This window comes from Pteropus medius, unplaced genomic scaffold (genome assembly GCF_902729225.1).
Source record: "Pteropus medius unplaced genomic scaffold, Ma_sr-lr_union100, whole genome shotgun sequence".
Classification (NCBI taxonomy): Eukaryota; Metazoa; Chordata; class Mammalia; order Chiroptera; family Pteropodidae; genus Pteropus; species Pteropus medius.
This window is the reverse complement of record NW_024340692.1, coordinates 8641339-8659286: the sequence shown is the minus strand read 5'-3', so window position 1 is coordinate 8659286 and position 17948 is coordinate 8641339. Positions and strand designations below refer to the sequence as shown.

Here is a 17948-nt window from a genome sequence, read left to right as displayed (position 1 = left end):
CAAATTTCTTTGTTCTACCTGAATACTTGAAACCCAATAACATACCAGGAGGACCTAAGAAATGTATTAAAAGTAGTCTATTACCTAACACAGCTTTTTAAAAACTTCCATAAAATATTCTTTATGGTGTTTATTGTTTTCATTAGAATGGTATGTGATTGCTATTGTGACAGAAAAAATGAAAAGAAGAAGTTATGATGGATAAGGAATATAAAATACACTAATAAAAAACTCATTTGCTAAATTAGTCATTACTCTTGTCCACCTTGACTTGTTTGAATCCCTGAAAAAGAATCCTAATATTCAGCACTCATTAAGCCATGCTCAAACTTTTAAATAAACTAGTTGTAAATGGGCAAGTTTATTCTACTTGGTAGGTGGCCCATTGCACTGATGTCTACATTTACTATTTTAGAAATGAAATACTCATAGCCTTGCATTCTATTTCTGCCAGATAAGCTCAGATATAAAGTGTTTATTAATATTTATCTAAGAACTAAGCTTAAAGACATAAATGTTTCTTGTATGTTGTTGAAATATTAATTTAAAAAATAAGGAAATTTAGTGTGGGGAAAGGAAATCATGTTTCTGATAAGTGAGGCATGATAAGATGCATCAAGAACGTCATTAATCCACTTAGATCTCTAGATTTCATGCTAGACATGACAGACAACAAGATATGTGATCCATACCTCTGTCATTAATTCCTTCCAGTGAATGAACTCAAGGGATGTCATAAACAGCCAGGAAACAATTATAATAATCAGATTATACCAAGTGCAAAATACAGGGTTCAAGCCATAAATTAAAGGTAGTTCAAGGCTAAGGGAGATTAATTTATGATACTTTAAAGCATCATAGAACTAAAATTGAGTTGGCCCATGAAAAGATGGCTCACTTTAGAAAAATAAATGCAGAGCCTTCTAAATCACCCTGTTTCAAGAAAGATAGGATATTATATAAACTATTCCATTCATGCTCTTTCTTTTTCATTATTTTTTAAAGTGGTAGACTTCTCATAGACAGAGGAGAAATTAGTTTTGCATTCTACACATTTTGCAGGACTTGCACTATACAGACCATTGCTTAGACACCTCATCATATAATAAAAAAAATTTGGTACTTTCTGCTGCTCTGGGAACTACTGTGTAAGTTTGTGTTGGGCTTAGATTTCTTAATGAGATGAGCCATTTGGTGAAAATGCTATAAATTTAAGGATCTGCCACAGGAAAAGAAGTAGAATGTGAAAGAAACAGTGGCACCTGGCAGAGGCAAAGAAGGGCCCACAGTAGGCCTGCCATAGCCACCATCTTGCCAGCACCCATGCATGCTCTTTTAATCACAGAAACAGTGAGAAACAAAAGAATAGAATATTGGTGAATATATATATTTGTTGGCAGATTTCACTAAAAATAAGGCCACTTGTCTTTGATTTTATAATCTGGGGTTTTGGTGAAGTTCAATTTTGTAGCTTTTATCATTAATTGAAATTTCTTATCAAAGTTGTGTCTCTCCAATATGAGTGCTGGGAACTCTCAAAAGAACTTCCAGGAAGGTAGATTACCCTCCCAACTCTCAACCAGCAAGTTGAATTTCTAAGTTTCGTATTCAAAATAGGATGTCTTGTGCCAAAAGTAGATTATGCTGATATATAATGATATAATGGGGCAAATATATCTTTTATAACAGGTGGTCCATTTAAGCAAAAAGCTTATTGACTGTAAATTACTATATGAAGATAAGAGACACAGACTTACCTCACTGGAGTTTCCTATATAAAAGCTAAGATGAAGTTGGATTTTCTTTATTCTTAATTGATATAAATGCTACTTCTACCATAGGGCTAAAGCATATTTTGTCTCATCACCATTTTTCAGAGGAGGATCACTGCATTAACACACTTTTACATGGCGAGAAGAGAAACTGCTCTGATAAATCACTGCAAAACTAAATATTAATGCAAAATCAAACCGAAAGTTATAATAATTGACTTGGGCTTTGTCCATAGCCATATAATTCTGGGTAAATGTGGGACAATTTTAAGAGCTCTTATGATTGGCATGAAACATATTTTCAGATATTTTATATATACACACATATATATATGTGTAAAAGAATAACAATAAGAATATTACTTCATTAATTTAAATCGGTGAGTGAAATATTGCTCAGCAATGAGATTGAGATAATTAGCTAGTTTTTGCCACATACACACAAAAAGCTATATTACTTTGGTATGCTTTGCAGGAAAATTAATTGATATTTAGTCAAAGAAAGATTGAAACAAACACTCTAAAAATATCAAAAAAAAATAGTGAGACCGTATATAACCTTTAAATAGGGAAAATTTTTCTAAACATGGCAATAAACTAGAAACAATAAAGAACACAACTAGTAAAATTAATTACATAAAAATTCTGAGTGACAAAATACATCATAAATGCAGTTAAAAAAAACCAAGACAAAAATCCCTGGGTGCTTTTTTAAAATGTACCTTAATGTATAAGAGTTTATATAACTCAGTAAGAATTTTATAAAAATTCTATTAAAAAATGAATAATGTACCTAAGTATATAAAGCAAATATTAACAGACCTAAAGAGAGAAATAGGCATCAATACAATAATCATAGAGGACACTAATACCCTTACTTTCATCAATGCATAAATCACCGAGAGAAAAATCAATGACAAAACATTGTCCTTAAAGAATACATTAGAACAGATTCACTTAACAAATATATACAGAACATTCCATTCAAAAGCAACAGAATACACATTATTCTCAAGCAGACATGGAACATTCTTCAGAATAAATCATATGTTAGGCCATAAAACAAGTCTTAATAAACTTAAAAAAGACTGAAATCATATCAAGTATTGTTTCTGGTCTTAATCATATAAAACTAGAAATAAACTACAGAAAGAAAACTGAAAAAATCACAAATATGTGGAGATTAAACAACATGCTCCTGAACAACCAATGTGTTAAAGAACAAATCAAAAGAAAAATAAAAAAAAAAATACCTTGAGACAAATAAAAATGAAAATACAACATACTAAAACTTATGAAATGCAGCAAAAGCAGTTGTCAGAAACAAGTTCATAGTGACAAATACCTACATCTAGAAACAAAAAAAAAATGTCAAATAAAAAAATTAACTTTATACTTCAAGGAATGAGAAAAAGAAGAACAAATGAAGCCAAAGTTAGTAAAAGGAAGGGTGTAACAAATATCATAGTGGAAATAATGAAATAGAGATTAAAAAGACAATAGCAAAGATCAATGCAATTAAGAGCTAGTTCTTCAAAAGGGTAAACAAAATTGACAAGCCATAGTCAGACTAACCTAGAATAAAAGAGGGAGAACTCAAATAGATAAAATCAGAATGAAAGAGAAGTTACAACTGATACCACAGAAATACAAAGGATCATAAGATGCTACTAATAAACAATTATATGCCAACAAATAGACAACTCAGAAAAAAAAATGGATAAATTTCTTGAAACACACAAACTTCCAAGACAGAATTATGAAGAAATAGAAAATTTGAATAGATGGATTACTAAGAGATTGGATCAGTAATCAAAGACCTACCAACAAATAAAAGTCCAGAACCAGATGACTTCAATGATGAATTTTAATAAATATCTAAAGAAGAATTAATGTCCATCCTTCTCAAGTGCTTCCAAAAATAAAAAATAAAAATAAGTGGATGGAACATTTTCTAACTCATTTTTCAAAGCCATCATTACCCTGATGTCAAAACAAGACAAGAATGTAACAGAAAAAAAAAATATAAGCCAATGTTCTTGATGCATATACATGCAAAAATCCTCAAAATATTAGCAATCTAAATTCAACAATATATTTAAAAGATCATATACCATGATCAAGTGAGATTTATTTCAGGGATGAAAGGATGTTTTGACAACCCAAAATCATTTGGTGTGCTATATCACATTGAGCAAATGAAAGATAAAAATCATATGATCATCTCAATACATTCATATACAAAAAGAATTTTTGAAAAAATTCAACATCCATTTATGATGAAAACATCAAACAAAGTGTACATAGAGGGAATGTACCTCATCATAATAAAAGACATACAGAGAGGGCAAACCTTATTTAATAAAAGGAAGCAGGATACCAAAATAAACAAATTAATTAATTAAACAAATTAAAGGTCATAGACAAGCCCACAAATAACATACTGAAAGCTTTTCCTCAAAGGAACAAGAAAAAGATGTCCACTCCCACCACTAGCACTGGATGTCCTAACCAGAGCAATTAGGCAAGAAAAAGCAATGAAAGACATGCAAAATGGAAAGGAAGAAGTAAAACTGTCACTATTTGCAGATGTCATATTATATATATAGAAAACCCTATAGACTTCACCAAAAAACTATTAGAAAAAACAAATTCAGTAAAGTTATAAGATACAAAATCAATATGAGAAAATCTATTGCATTTTCATACACTGATATGAACTAGCAGAAAGTGATTAAAGAAAACAATCTCATTTACAATTGCATCAAACTTATAAAATATCTAGGAATAAATTTAACCAAGGAACTAAAAGATCTGTACATTAAAACTATAACACATTGATGAAAGAAATTGAAGATTCAAATAACAGAAAGACATAATGATGATTTGGAGGACAATGTTAAAATGTTCAAGCTAAACAAAGCAATCTATAGAGTCAATGCAATCTCTATCAAAATCCAATGGCATTTTCACAGTACCAGTACGAATCATCCTAAAATTTGTGTGTAGCATTAAAAAAGAAAGAAATCCTTTCATTTGTGACAACGTGGATGGATCTTGAGGGTATTATGCTATGTGAAGTAAAAGATGGACAGTTTTGGTTCATTTCTAGAATCAAAGGATAAATACCTGTTTCAGATAAAACTAAAAAGAAAGAATATATGACAATCAAATACATGCAAATCCTCAACTTCAAAAATAATTTAGATATATTTGATATGTAGATGGAAAAAAAAACAAAAAAAAATCACAGTATTGAGAATGTACTTATTTATACCAATGAGCTCTTTCACCTCAATATGAAAAGGCACATATTTTTAAAATCCTATTCCAAAAAATGTTAAGCAAAGAACTGAAAGACTAAAGAGTATTGTAGATAGCAATTTTAACACAATCTGTAATTCTATCTAAAATGAAACCCTTTAATAATCAAATAAATACTAATAAACTTTTTAATAAGTTTATCTTTCAATGTACAGATAGAAAAATCTTACTCATTTTGTTTACATTACTTTGGTGGCCATTTTAACTAGGATCTTAAAATTTAATTCTAAAAATAACAGAAATGAAAGAAATTATTTAAAACAAAGTTTCTCTGTACTCCCAGGGGAAAGTTTTACCATGGATATGGAGTAGCCACATTTATTCCATAACTATAGTCTTGAAAGCCTTTGATAGTTTAAGGGATGATGGGAATAAGAAGCCAGTTTTCTGTACAATAGACAGAAGCACTTAATCTTGATATAGTATTATCCATCCATTAATCTTGATGTGGATAATCCATTTTGAATTACCAGACACCCCATTTATAAAAATAATATGACAACATATGAATTACTTGATACTTTCATTGTAATACTCTCACAGTAAAAATATATATCATAGGACTCAAAAATCAAAAATAAAAATAAACTAGTAATGGAAAGACCTGAAACAAAAGATCTATCTTTTTCTCAGTAAATCTTGACAACAAATTCGAATCATTCCTAACTTCCCAGAAAATAACCTTCTTCTACTTTTGGAAGAAGTGGAAATAGTACTATATAATTTATAAACATAAAGTGCTTCTGGTCTACAGCCATGCCACACTGAACGTGCCTGATCTTGTCTGATCTCAGAAGCTAAGCAGGGTCCAGCCTGATTAGTACTTGGATGAGAGACCATCTAGGAATACCAGGTGCTGTAGGTGTTAAAAAAAAAAAAAATGTTTCTGCACTATGTCAAGGAATAATAGCTATAAATACAAAATAAATACTTGAGTTATCTACTGGCATTCTGTAAAGAATATACCAAAATATTTTTTTTATAAGAGAAAATTAAATTTGCAAACATCAATGTGAAACAAGATCAACATTAAAGATAAAATGTCATCATGCTCAGGATTTTCATGCTCAACTGTGTATAACTTTGGTGAGAATTTAAGAAAACATCTGTGACTATTTACCCAAATAAAAAAATGGGGTGGGGAGACAATTTTTATCCAAAACATATAATCAGATTTGAAAATAATTTTGGAAACAATTTACACATAGATTCATTTCACAGATGAGAAAATTAAGACTTAAGACATTAAATTTGTCAGAAGTCACACAAGAAGTTCTGACTAGCCAACAACTTAAGCTCAAGGAGCATGAATATGTTCCAAGAGCACGATATCCCTTCCACAGTCATATTTTTTCAAATCAAGAATAAGTCACTTATTTTAAGTTTTTATCTACTTAAGGATACGAAGATAAAAATCTTAAATCAAGACAAATACAGATAATCTGGGCAGTGTACTAAACATATATAGAATAACTGTGTATTATTGCTTTGAACTAAAAGTGATTGGATAACTTGAAAGATTTAATGGAATCTGCATACATGACTCTTACTCCCACGCAAATAACTCCTACTGAGAAATTTGGCTGTAACTGCTGCATTCAAACAGTACTGAGAAGTAAGTAAATGGGAAGTTGCAATGCAGAATTACAAAATATTCTCAATAATAATATCTAAAATTTTACTTATTAAATTTTAAAATTGTTAAGTATGTGCTAAAGTATTGCTACGTGGTCAAAATAAACACTGTAAAATAATAATAGCATAAAAACATCCCCTAAAAATGACACTTCTGAATGTGACAAAGAAGATATAGACTATACTATTTTTAATTTAAAAAAAATAGTCTTACTTCTTAATAGGAGTCAATTAGAACAAAACCATGCCACAACAAAACTTGAATTGTGTGTCTTAATCTATAAAGACACATGTTCAACTACTAATACACGTTCTATCTTCCTCTATCAGAACATAATTTTTTTTATTTCAATATTCTATATTTGACAAGAGAACAGAAAAGAAATCTGCATTTTGCTAAAATGCAATGATATTACCATGGAAGGTAAACGTACAACATCACTAATATTTTTGTAAGTCTGACTTTAAGATTCTGAAATGCTGATTTCATACATTTTGATTCTCCCCAATAGAGTTTTTAAAGAGATGGGCACTGGGGTAGCATGAGTTCTGTCCAAAACTTCAGTGGTTTGCAGCTCAGATCATTTCTGTGTTCATTGGAAAGGTAAATTGATCAAATTAGTACTAAAAATTATAATATTGAATCATTTTAACACACTGGAATGTAGAATGAAAAATCACCAACAAAACCGCAAAAGAATATACAATCTGAGTTTTCTTTTCTTTTTTTTTAATAAAACTTTGAGCTGTGAATACTAAGCATGACTTTTGTACATTTTTTTTAAAATGTCTTTGCTTATTCCTAAGCATGAGTGTCAATGAGGGAGGCTCATCAGTATAGTTATATCTTTAGGTTTTAAAGTAGTCTCTTTACCCAGTTTCCTTGATTTCTTTTTCAGGATAGAAAGTATTTGTAATTATTCAGATAGATGTTGGTACAAACAAAATTTCCATATTTTCTTCTTAGTCAAGAAGAAGAAAGATTTGAGAAATTTTTTTTGTGGGAAATCCTTTTGTGAAAATAATGACAGATTGCAGTCTTCATGAAATTGCAATAAATTTTTTTAAAATGAGAATTGTGATTTAAAAACACTGAAAACAAAATTTGATCATATATGTAATCAGAGGTTTTATTCTAAGTCTTCCCTAGCAGGAACATCCTTTAGAAAATCATATGATTCAAGAGAATCATACAAGAGCAGAAAGAGAACCCAACAAATCCAACTATTTAGCTACCTAATTATGAAATGTGATTTATTTTAATTAAAACTTTAGATAAGAAAAAGAAATCCTATACTATGGTTTGTGGGTAGCTTGCACATCTATTTAGCAAGGTATGTCATATAATACTAAAAAAATAAAAATAAATAAAAAAACATTATCCTAGAATTAATCTTCTATTATTATGTTTCTCAGTAATCTCCTTGGTCCTCTCCATTCCATCCTATACACACACATACACACACATGCACAAAACAGAAAAAACAATCCTCACTCTCAGAGATCCATATGATAATCTACGATTGCCATGCACATGTGCTAAGCCTTTATATGTCTTCTATGTCTAGAAACCAGAATATTTTCCTGGTTATAAAGGTGTATCAGAAGCAAAGATAGAGGCTCAAGTGGGATTCTCCTTCGGTAGTTAGCCTTCGGAAAGACAATGTAAAATCCACCATATTTACTCCTATGAGCATAGCCCCAATTTTCATAAAGCCCATGCACCTTGCCACTTACCATTTCTCAGTACCTTCAGCAAAGTGATTTGGTTTTCTTTAAGCATGTTTTTTTAAAAAAATCATCTTGTGTCTGTATAATCTGTTATAAAATTTTACTTAATAAGAGAGCATACAAAAAACTAAAGTAAAAATTCAAAATATGTGGTTGTTGCAAAAAACTCTATATACAAACCAAAAACATAAATATATATGTATGATATTGTATATGCTGGTAAATTAGTGGTTATTTTGGGGATACTGCTTTTAATGTGTTATTAATAGAACTACACTTATTTAATAGATTTAAATGAATAAAATATAAATATTTAAGGACTAATTAGTCTAATTGGAAATAGCCAGATGTAGACAAAGCAAATATTCTGTCAATAAAAAAAAATAATAATAATCAAAAGATATTTATTTGACAGTGAATCAATATTTATTTATGACAATTATGATAAAAGTATTTAAAGTCAAGTCTATGCTTAAAAGTTTTTCTGGAAAATTAAACATATTGTGTAATATTGCCTTCCTTCAACCTCAATCATTTTATTAACTTTCATATTTTTCTGTTCCTCTATTTCTGAAATTTTAAAAGACACCTTCTACCACATACCTTCCCACTAACAACAAAAACGGTAAACTGATTCAGCGTAAACTAAAAAGTAGAAATGATGCATAGAAAGACAGTTTCATATGTCTTAATATGTCCATGGGCAACTTTTCAAAGCATATATCTTTTTTTTTTTTTGATACTAGAGTTTGAATTACATGAGGGGTTTCAGCCTGGGGCAAAGTGGAAATGACTGTCCTGGCATCTCTCTCAAAAACAAAGAGAGAGGAACAAAGCTGACAGGGGCATCAGCTGCAAATTGGAGTTTCCCTGGTATCACATGATACTGGTTGTACAATATGTTTAGTGGTCTAAATACCCAGGATAGAGGAACAAACACAAAATAATAAATATGGAGTTTAAAAAAAATATTTAAAAAAAACTATTAGGGTAGTATTTCTATTTTGGTGAACACCTGGAAAAGTTCTGCTTGACTTAGGACAGCAGGCAAGAAATGAAGCAAGGATGCCGTGCTTAATTAACCACAAAAAGTTCTTTCACTATATTAGTACTAAGATAGATAATGTCAGAAGATTTATTAGAATTCCTATTCAAATTGTTTTCATAACAGCATGTATTAATATTCTACATCAGACGAGAGTGGTTTAAATTAAAAAGTAGATAATTTAAATTTCCACTAAAATGACACTTCTCCGTGTAGTCCAATTATTGAAACTAATTGAGTCCAACTAAGGATTGTTATTAGCAAATATGTAAGTACTATGCCACCCTGAGGAGAAAACAATTAACATAATTTTTGCTCAACGCTAAGAAAATATGTTTAAAAACTAGTCATCTCCCCCAAATGAAATGTGATGCCTTAAGAAGGATTTTTGAACTCCATCCTAAAAGTGAAATTAGGTAAGAGGAGCAAGCAGATAGAAAGTTAATAGAAATTGTTGAAGGAATGTAACACACAGGTTGGACTACCAGATGCAATGACTCTGACTCTTAAAAGTTGAATAAACATTATAAAGGTAGATTTTAATGTCCTACAACTATTTTAGAGGCTAGTAATGATTGACATGAAATACTTCATGAGGCATAATTTGTTGTGCCCCTTTCCGTAGTAGTACATTTAAATCCTTTCAGTTCCAGGTAATTGTATACAATTATTTATCTCTAGTCCTATGTGTGAAAAAAAAAGAGGTATGTTTAATTAATTAATTGTTGTAGAAATAATGCTAGTTAATATTTTATGATATTTAAATTAGTACATCTCTTAACAAGAAAAAATGAGAGCATACAGAGACTTCTGCTATAAAAAAAGGAACCAAACATAGGAGGGGGTGTTATTTCAGATCTTTCCAAAAAGTAAAGAGCTGAACATAGATTACTCTGAGAACCACACCAAAATAAAATAATCTAAGACATGGAGACCCTTTTTTAACTTAGTAAAAAGGAAATAATTGTGTGGTCTTTAATAGGGACTGTAATCTAATGACAGTTAAGATTAAAGGGGTAACAGGAATGTTATTCAATTTTCAACAAGAAAGTATACCATTTTAAATTCAGATAGTTGTCTTGTATTTCTCTCTATTTCAGGTTGTTCACTTTATCTAAAGGTATTTGTTAAATGAATAATAGTTAATTTTTATTAAATATTATAGTACAGATTTTCCCAGGCTTTTATTTTGAGAGCCTAGGTTACCTGCTATGCCAAGCAAGTAAGTGGACCTTATTTGAGAGCCTAGGTTACCTGCTATGCCAAGTAATAAGTGGACCTCAGATTATTTGGTGGCAATTCAAAATAAATAAATATGAATGTAAAAAATAATACTGCCAAAATATACCTTTGGAAATATGACTCCAGATTTCAGAATTACCCAAACACTACACTGCTCATTTTCTCAAAGACCATTTGATCAGTTTAGGCAAGCTTTATGTTGCTGTAACAAAATAAAACAAACAAACAAACAAAAATCAACTCAGTAGCTTAAGACAAAATAATTCACTTCTTGTTCTTTATAGGCAGGCTATGGAACTGTGAGACTTGCCAGAACAGTTGTCTTCCATCAAGTGACTCAGGGATCCAGGATAATTTATCTCAAATTGATGTATCCTCTGCAGAGGCAGAAAAAGACTAGAAAGCACAGCTCTTCTGCCTAGAAGTGATAGACTTCGCTTCCATTTTTTCTTGGCCAGAATTAATCCCATGATCTAAATGTAGGGTGAGGGGAAAGTATAATCTTCTTTATGCTCAAGAGTGAAAGGAAGGGAAGAATTGGTGTGCATTAACAATGTTTCTCACACTGCCTTATGATTTCCATTAACTTGTTATCCCCACAAGGTAGAAGGAAACAATAAAAGCCTTAAAACAAATGCTCAGAATTTTAGTCAACAGCAATTAAAAAATAAATTAAAATTAAAAATAAAAGCACTGCCATGAAGAACACACAAAATGATGGTTTTTGAATGTAATTTCTATATTACTCAAACTCTATGAGATTGTTTGCACCAATACTCAATAAATTGTGAGAGAATGGATGAATTAATGAATTGATGAGAGTTTGATTCCTTTCTTTGGTCTCTGAATATAGGACTTATGTTCACATAATGACAAATTATTTATCAGGGGAGCATACTAACAGTGATGATGGCAGAATTTTCATCTTAAATAACTGTAGGTATAAAGTTTAAAACTCATTTTAGTCACTTATGTATCAATTTTCTTAAGGACTAAAGATAAAGGATATTACTCCAAAATATATAGAATTGGGTTTTATTAAAAGCTTATTGAGGTGAGTTTTGTTTGGGAAGGTGTTGTAGTGGAGTCTTTGGAGTCCTAGGAATAATACTGAAATCTCAGTATCATGATTAACTAAGTTACCACAGATGAACTAATTAACCTCTCTGACCCCTTGTCAGTTCAGCTTTAAAATGGTGACCAAAATTCATGCCTCAAAGTGTGATTGGAAGTTTGAAATGAGACTACACAGAAAAAGCACATAGCATAGAGATTAATATACAGTGAATGTTTAAAAATATGTACTTCCATCAACTGTATATAATTGTGCATGTGTTATTATGTTGACCTCTTAAAATGTCCAAACTCCAGGTGCAGAAAATAAAATTTATGAATTGGAACAGATTGCTGTAATTGCGCATACAGATACAAAATTCAGTGAATCATAAGCATTAAACACATTACCTTATGTAAATTTTAAATGCTGAAGTAACGTTTTTTTGTAAATATTTTCAGCTTCAACGTGGGCAATGTTAACTCTTCATATTGAAGTAAATTTTTATTGCTGCCATTTAGTTCTAGAGTAAATCTTTTTTTTTTCTTTTTTTTTAGCTTGAGAGTTATATGATAATTGAATAGAGTATATTTTATTTTATTTTGTAATAATTTACATATTACCATTTATATTTCAATACTTTTATGGTTTAAATTTTACATTTATTTTATTTTCTCTGAATTATACTACAAAAACACAGTTTTAAAGAGTGTATCATATAATTCAGAATTTGTTTTAAATGATACTATTAATCAACCACCATCTCCATGTCATTATTTCTTTTAAAAATCATAATGGAATAGAAGCAAACAATAGTATAAATTAAATTTTAGGTTCAGTTTTTATAAGTGTTGTTGAGATCTTAAATAAGTTATTCAATTGAAAATATTTCTTGGGGAACTGCTAAACAATGAGCAATATGTTAGGTATGCCACAATAAATAGCACAAAATGGCATTGTTACCTCACTTAAATTAACGAGCTGCAAAATTGCAAAATTGCACACAACACAAGAACCTTAGAACATATGATAGTAAGTATAAGATAAAGTGCTAAACTTTGTGATCCTGAAAATAAAGAGTTCATGGAGAGGAGGAATCAAATTATGATTTTTAAAACAAGAAGTCTTCCAGGAAAAAATGGGAGTTGAACTTGTCCTTGAGGGATGAATAGAAAGAAATGTATGGAAGATAGGAAAAATAACTGTTCACAGAAGTGGAAACAGTGACAATGAGGGCTACAAGAGGAAAGAACTGACCAATGTAATCTTCCTTGAGTTTCTTGGTATTTGCTCAAGGATGACTGCTTTTGATTAAATATGGAAATATTTGATTATATCTTATATAACAGATTAGAAAAAATAAACTTACAGGGAACATGATGGGGTACATAAACAAGAGAAATATGTGTTGTTTAACAATAAATCTGTCTGTTTTGTGAAACATGGATTTAAAATGATATAAATTAGAAGATGCGTGAAGACCTAGAGGATAAATGTGATGATCAGAATTGGAAGAGCCCACAGTCAAGTTCAATATGTGGAAAAAAGGTGGAATTCAGAGAAAAAAAAATAATTATAGGAAGAAAATGGGGATTCCACTAATAGAGACAAAAAATTTTGTGTTTTTTGTGGGGGGAGGCATCCAGGAACTTTATCACACTGCAAATGAGGAGATAAAATGTCTGCTATCTATAAGACCCCATCAAGTCTTCCCTCCTCCCCAACAAATGCTTAAACAAAACTTTTCATTTTCAGAGTGTTAAAGAGATGGAGGCTAACCCTCATCCTCATTTTGAGAATAAATATACAAATTTCAAGTTTCTATTGCTCCTATTCATGGCTAAATATGGAACACTGAATTATCATTATGAGTAGAATGTTTTTTGTTTATTTTTTTTTTTTGGTTTGGGTGTAATTTCAACATGACCCTATCCAAAGGTAATGCAAAATCCTCCACTGCCTAGTAAAAGTTTGCACAGTGAAGGGCTATTCTTTTTTGCAGGTCGGGTAAAACACTGACATATTATTATATTAAAATATTCTTCACTTAGCTGGCTGGACTCAAATATAGAGAATGCCAAAGTGGATTCTGCTGGGGAGGATGCAGGCACCAACAATACAGCAGTGTGCTGGTACTGAGGAAAGTGACTCAGATTGCATACTCTTTTGAGAATGCAAGGTGCAGTGGCTTTCATGAGCAGTAAGATATGATATAAATAAAGGTTTAAGTTTTCCTTTTGTGTGCTGTAATTTTGTTAGCTTAACCTCGTCTTTGGTGATATTTTTTAAACATGAAGTTTTATTGTCAACTTTGTTATTATTTGGCAGGAAGTATACACTCGGATGGCCTGGAGCAGCATAGGAAAGCTTTGATAAAATGACCAGAAGATAGTTGAGAAACCCTGAGAAACATCTGGAAGCCTGAAGTAATGCAAAACAAAAACAGGCTGAACTCTCACCACTCTCCCATTCATTCTATTCTAATCCAGCAATAACCATTTATTAGTGAAGAATGGTGTGTAAGACTGTACTCCTGCAGTCTATCAAGTTGTAACTTCATAGTACTCTTGGCTGAGTACTCTAGAAATTAGAAGAGTTGGAGACTCCTAGATAACACAAGAATAAGAATCCAAGCTAAAGTATTCTTTAGAGAATTAAGATAAACTAAGAGATAAAATATGTTTTACAGTCTTACATAGGTTCAGAACGTAATAGGATCTCAATATAAGAATTGGAATGCAAACAATATTTCAAGAATATTTGGAGATAAAAAGGGGCTGGGTGGAATCTCAAAAGAATACAAAAGCTGTTGTCTGGAAAAAATATAACTTAGTAGAAAAACTTCTACTTCAACCAGTCATTTTTTCATTAAAAAGTATCTTTTCTATGCCTATAACATATGTACCAGAGGGATACCTCAGAATTTTGTTTCTATGTGTAAAAGACCAGAGCCTTCGGTGTTTCTAGTTCTACAATATATAAATGATAATACCAACATTGTAGCAATGAAAAACTTTTTAAAAATACAGTTATCATACTCGTTCTTCTCCATGGCTTTTATCTTGCTGTTGCTTTTGGTCTTTCTTAAAAGAAAATTTCTCAAATTGATACTGCATCTTACCTGAATAATTCTCTTTATCTCTGACTCTTTCAGTAGCAATTTTTGTTCCTGAAGAGACAAATGCTACCCCTCTTTGGAATATTCTCCTGACCCATGAAGGTGAATCTTCAAGAAATATCTGGACTTATCAGATCATCCCATGTGGGTTAAAATGAAATTAACTCACTCCTACTAGCCTTGTGGGATTCAACCTCAGGGGATAGTAATGAGGGGAGAATTAAGAAAAAGGATTAAGCCTGAGATAAGAAGAAAGATATTATCCAAAATTGTGTGGCAAAGGAAACAAAAATATTGATAATACTACAGAAAAAAGTATCTTACCAAATTTTTGAAGTCACCAGATGATCCAGGAATCCAAGCCTAAAAACAAAATAAAATAAGGAAGACAGAAAAAAAAAGTCATTTTAGTGTATTGCTTAAAAATATACACAATAAAATTTTATAATTCTATAACATTATTATATTTACAAGTATTACAAACTGATGAAAATGCTTTAGGAAATCATTTTTAGGTAAAATATATTTTTTACTTAAATTTAAGTGTTTAATCTCATAGTATGTCATTAAAATAAATAAAAGAAATATTTCTAATTATTCAGGTGGCCATAATAATTATCATTTTAATTCTTTAAGTACTCAAAATAGGGGGACTATTATTATTAAATGTACCTAAATCTTCTAATATTTATTACATATATTTAATTTTCTTATGAGTGAGGCAAATCAAAGCTTCAGTTTTAAAAAAAAATTCCCATATTTCTGCCCTTGCTGGCTATCGTACAGTAATTAATTTTGGTTTTGATTAATTTTTGAAAAGTAAATTCATGAAAGATATTATGATAAAAGTTAATGGGTTTTAATTTCCAAATTATATTAAAATGCAGTCTCTATTTTTTAAAGGTGCTTGACGTTCAAATGAAAGGCAATATTAAACAGCACAAATCCCCAAGAGAAGACCCAGCACCTGCCATGGGATGCAAAGGTTTTATAAATGTTGTCTTGTGTAAAGGCAAAGGCAAACATTGTGAGACTTTTGTAAATATGCCTGCCTGCCTCTGTGTTTGAGCAGAGATATTGAACTTCTAACATTTATTATTATAAAATAAAGGAGTTTTTTTTTTTAAACATATGATGATCACCTTTTCTTTTTGCCTTGGGAATCAAGTTTGAAAGTACATATTGTACAGATATTGAAACACTTATCTTTCCTTGAAGGAGAACAGAAAATACAATAAAGAGAATTAGACACTTTGTGTGTGGTTTTCTGTGCATATAAATATGACTGCACCTTATACTTTGAATATTTAAATTAGGTTCTTGACCAAAACTATACACATAATGCTAGACCATTAATTGGTAAAAAAAAAAGAAAAAAAAAATTGCTTGGAAAGAATCTTAAAATTCCTTCTCTAAGTCCTAGAACTATGTGAGAAGAGTAGCTGTTCACTTATGAGGAGAAAATGATGAATTCTGTTGTATTATGCGACAGCTCTTCGAATTCCCTAGCCTTACTTCAAAGGTGTAAGTGGATGGTCTGTCTCCTAGAAGCCTCTGTTCCTGCATCTTAGTTCTGCTCATGGGAGCCATAGAGAATGTTTGGTATGTTTTCTTTTCTTTTTATAATTTGAGTTATTTTTCTGTTGAGTTATAAACCACATAAAACCTTGCAAAATTACTAATGTATGTAGCTCTATATTGTCACAAAGTGAATGCTCATGTAATCATCACTTAGATCAAAAACTAGAACATAAATAACATTTGGAAGCCCATAACTTGTTCACACATATATACAGCATATACAATGTAAACATGTGTATATAAATATATATATATACACCTATATACAGCATATATACCCACGTATACATACAAAGTTTAAATCCACTTGAATATTTCTTGTGCATTATGCTAAAGCACAGGTGTAAATAAAAATACAAACCATCTGAAGCAACACAGATGCATATTCAGGGATTTGTGTACTATATAGCATCAATGCCATATAGTCATTGTATTTTTGTATGGCATACTGATTACGCGTTGCCAAAGAGGGACAACTCTTTGAACATATCGTGCGATGTCATTGAACACAATGTGTATTATAATCTCAATAAATTATCACATTTTTTTTCAGTTTTTTTGATCATATAGCTTTATTTTTCCTTACTTTTGAACATATACAATTGGAATCATATAGACATAGACATAGACATTCTATGTCATTTTTTTTCTTAACATCATGTTTGTAAGATTCATCTGTCTTGTTGCTTATAACTATAGTTAATTTTCATTACTCTCTAGTATTCCATTGGGTGAATATAAACTTTATATATTCAATCCTCTATAGGCAGATATATGGATTGCTTCCGCTTTTTGGTTTAATGGATAATTCTACTATGAATGCATTTTTATGCTTGTACATGTATTCTTGTTGAATATAGTCTAGGATTAAACTGCAAGGTCAGAAAATGTGCATATGTTCTACTTTAGCAAATATTCCCAAATAGTGTGTGAGAGTTGCCACTGTTGCACAAACTCACCAGAAAGAATTTTTTTTCTGCTTAATAAGTCATCAGTTTACTGTGTAATTATACTTTTTATTTATATTTCCTAGATTATTAATGTTTTATTAAATTTCATAGGTTAGTCATATACATTAAGAATATATTTTCAATGTTCTTGTCTATGTTGTATGTGGCTTGTCTTCTCTATTTTGATTTGTAGAAACATTTTATGTATTCTAGATATGAGCCCTTTGTTGTTTATATGTGTTGAAAATATATTTCTCACTCCAAGGCTCAACATTTTACTCACTTTCTATATGTTTTGTTGCAAATTAATTTTTAATTTCACTGCAGTCCAACTTAACCACCTCTTTATTTTTTTTTGTATCCTGTTTATACAAAATCACATATACTCTTCCCTATTTTCTTCTAAAATCTTTGTTATGTGATGATTTGTTAGCCTCTCACATGACAACTCATTTGTTAGCCTCTCACATAAAATCCACTGAACTTTATGTTTTTC

General features: G+C 30.5%; 1 pseudogene; it reads left to right on the top strand.

The window, feature by feature from the left end:
* Positions 1-5842: 5842 nt before the first annotated feature.
* Positions 5843-5961, top strand: LOC120596092 (uncharacterized; annotated as a pseudogene).
* Positions 5962-17948: the final 11987 nt, after the last annotated feature.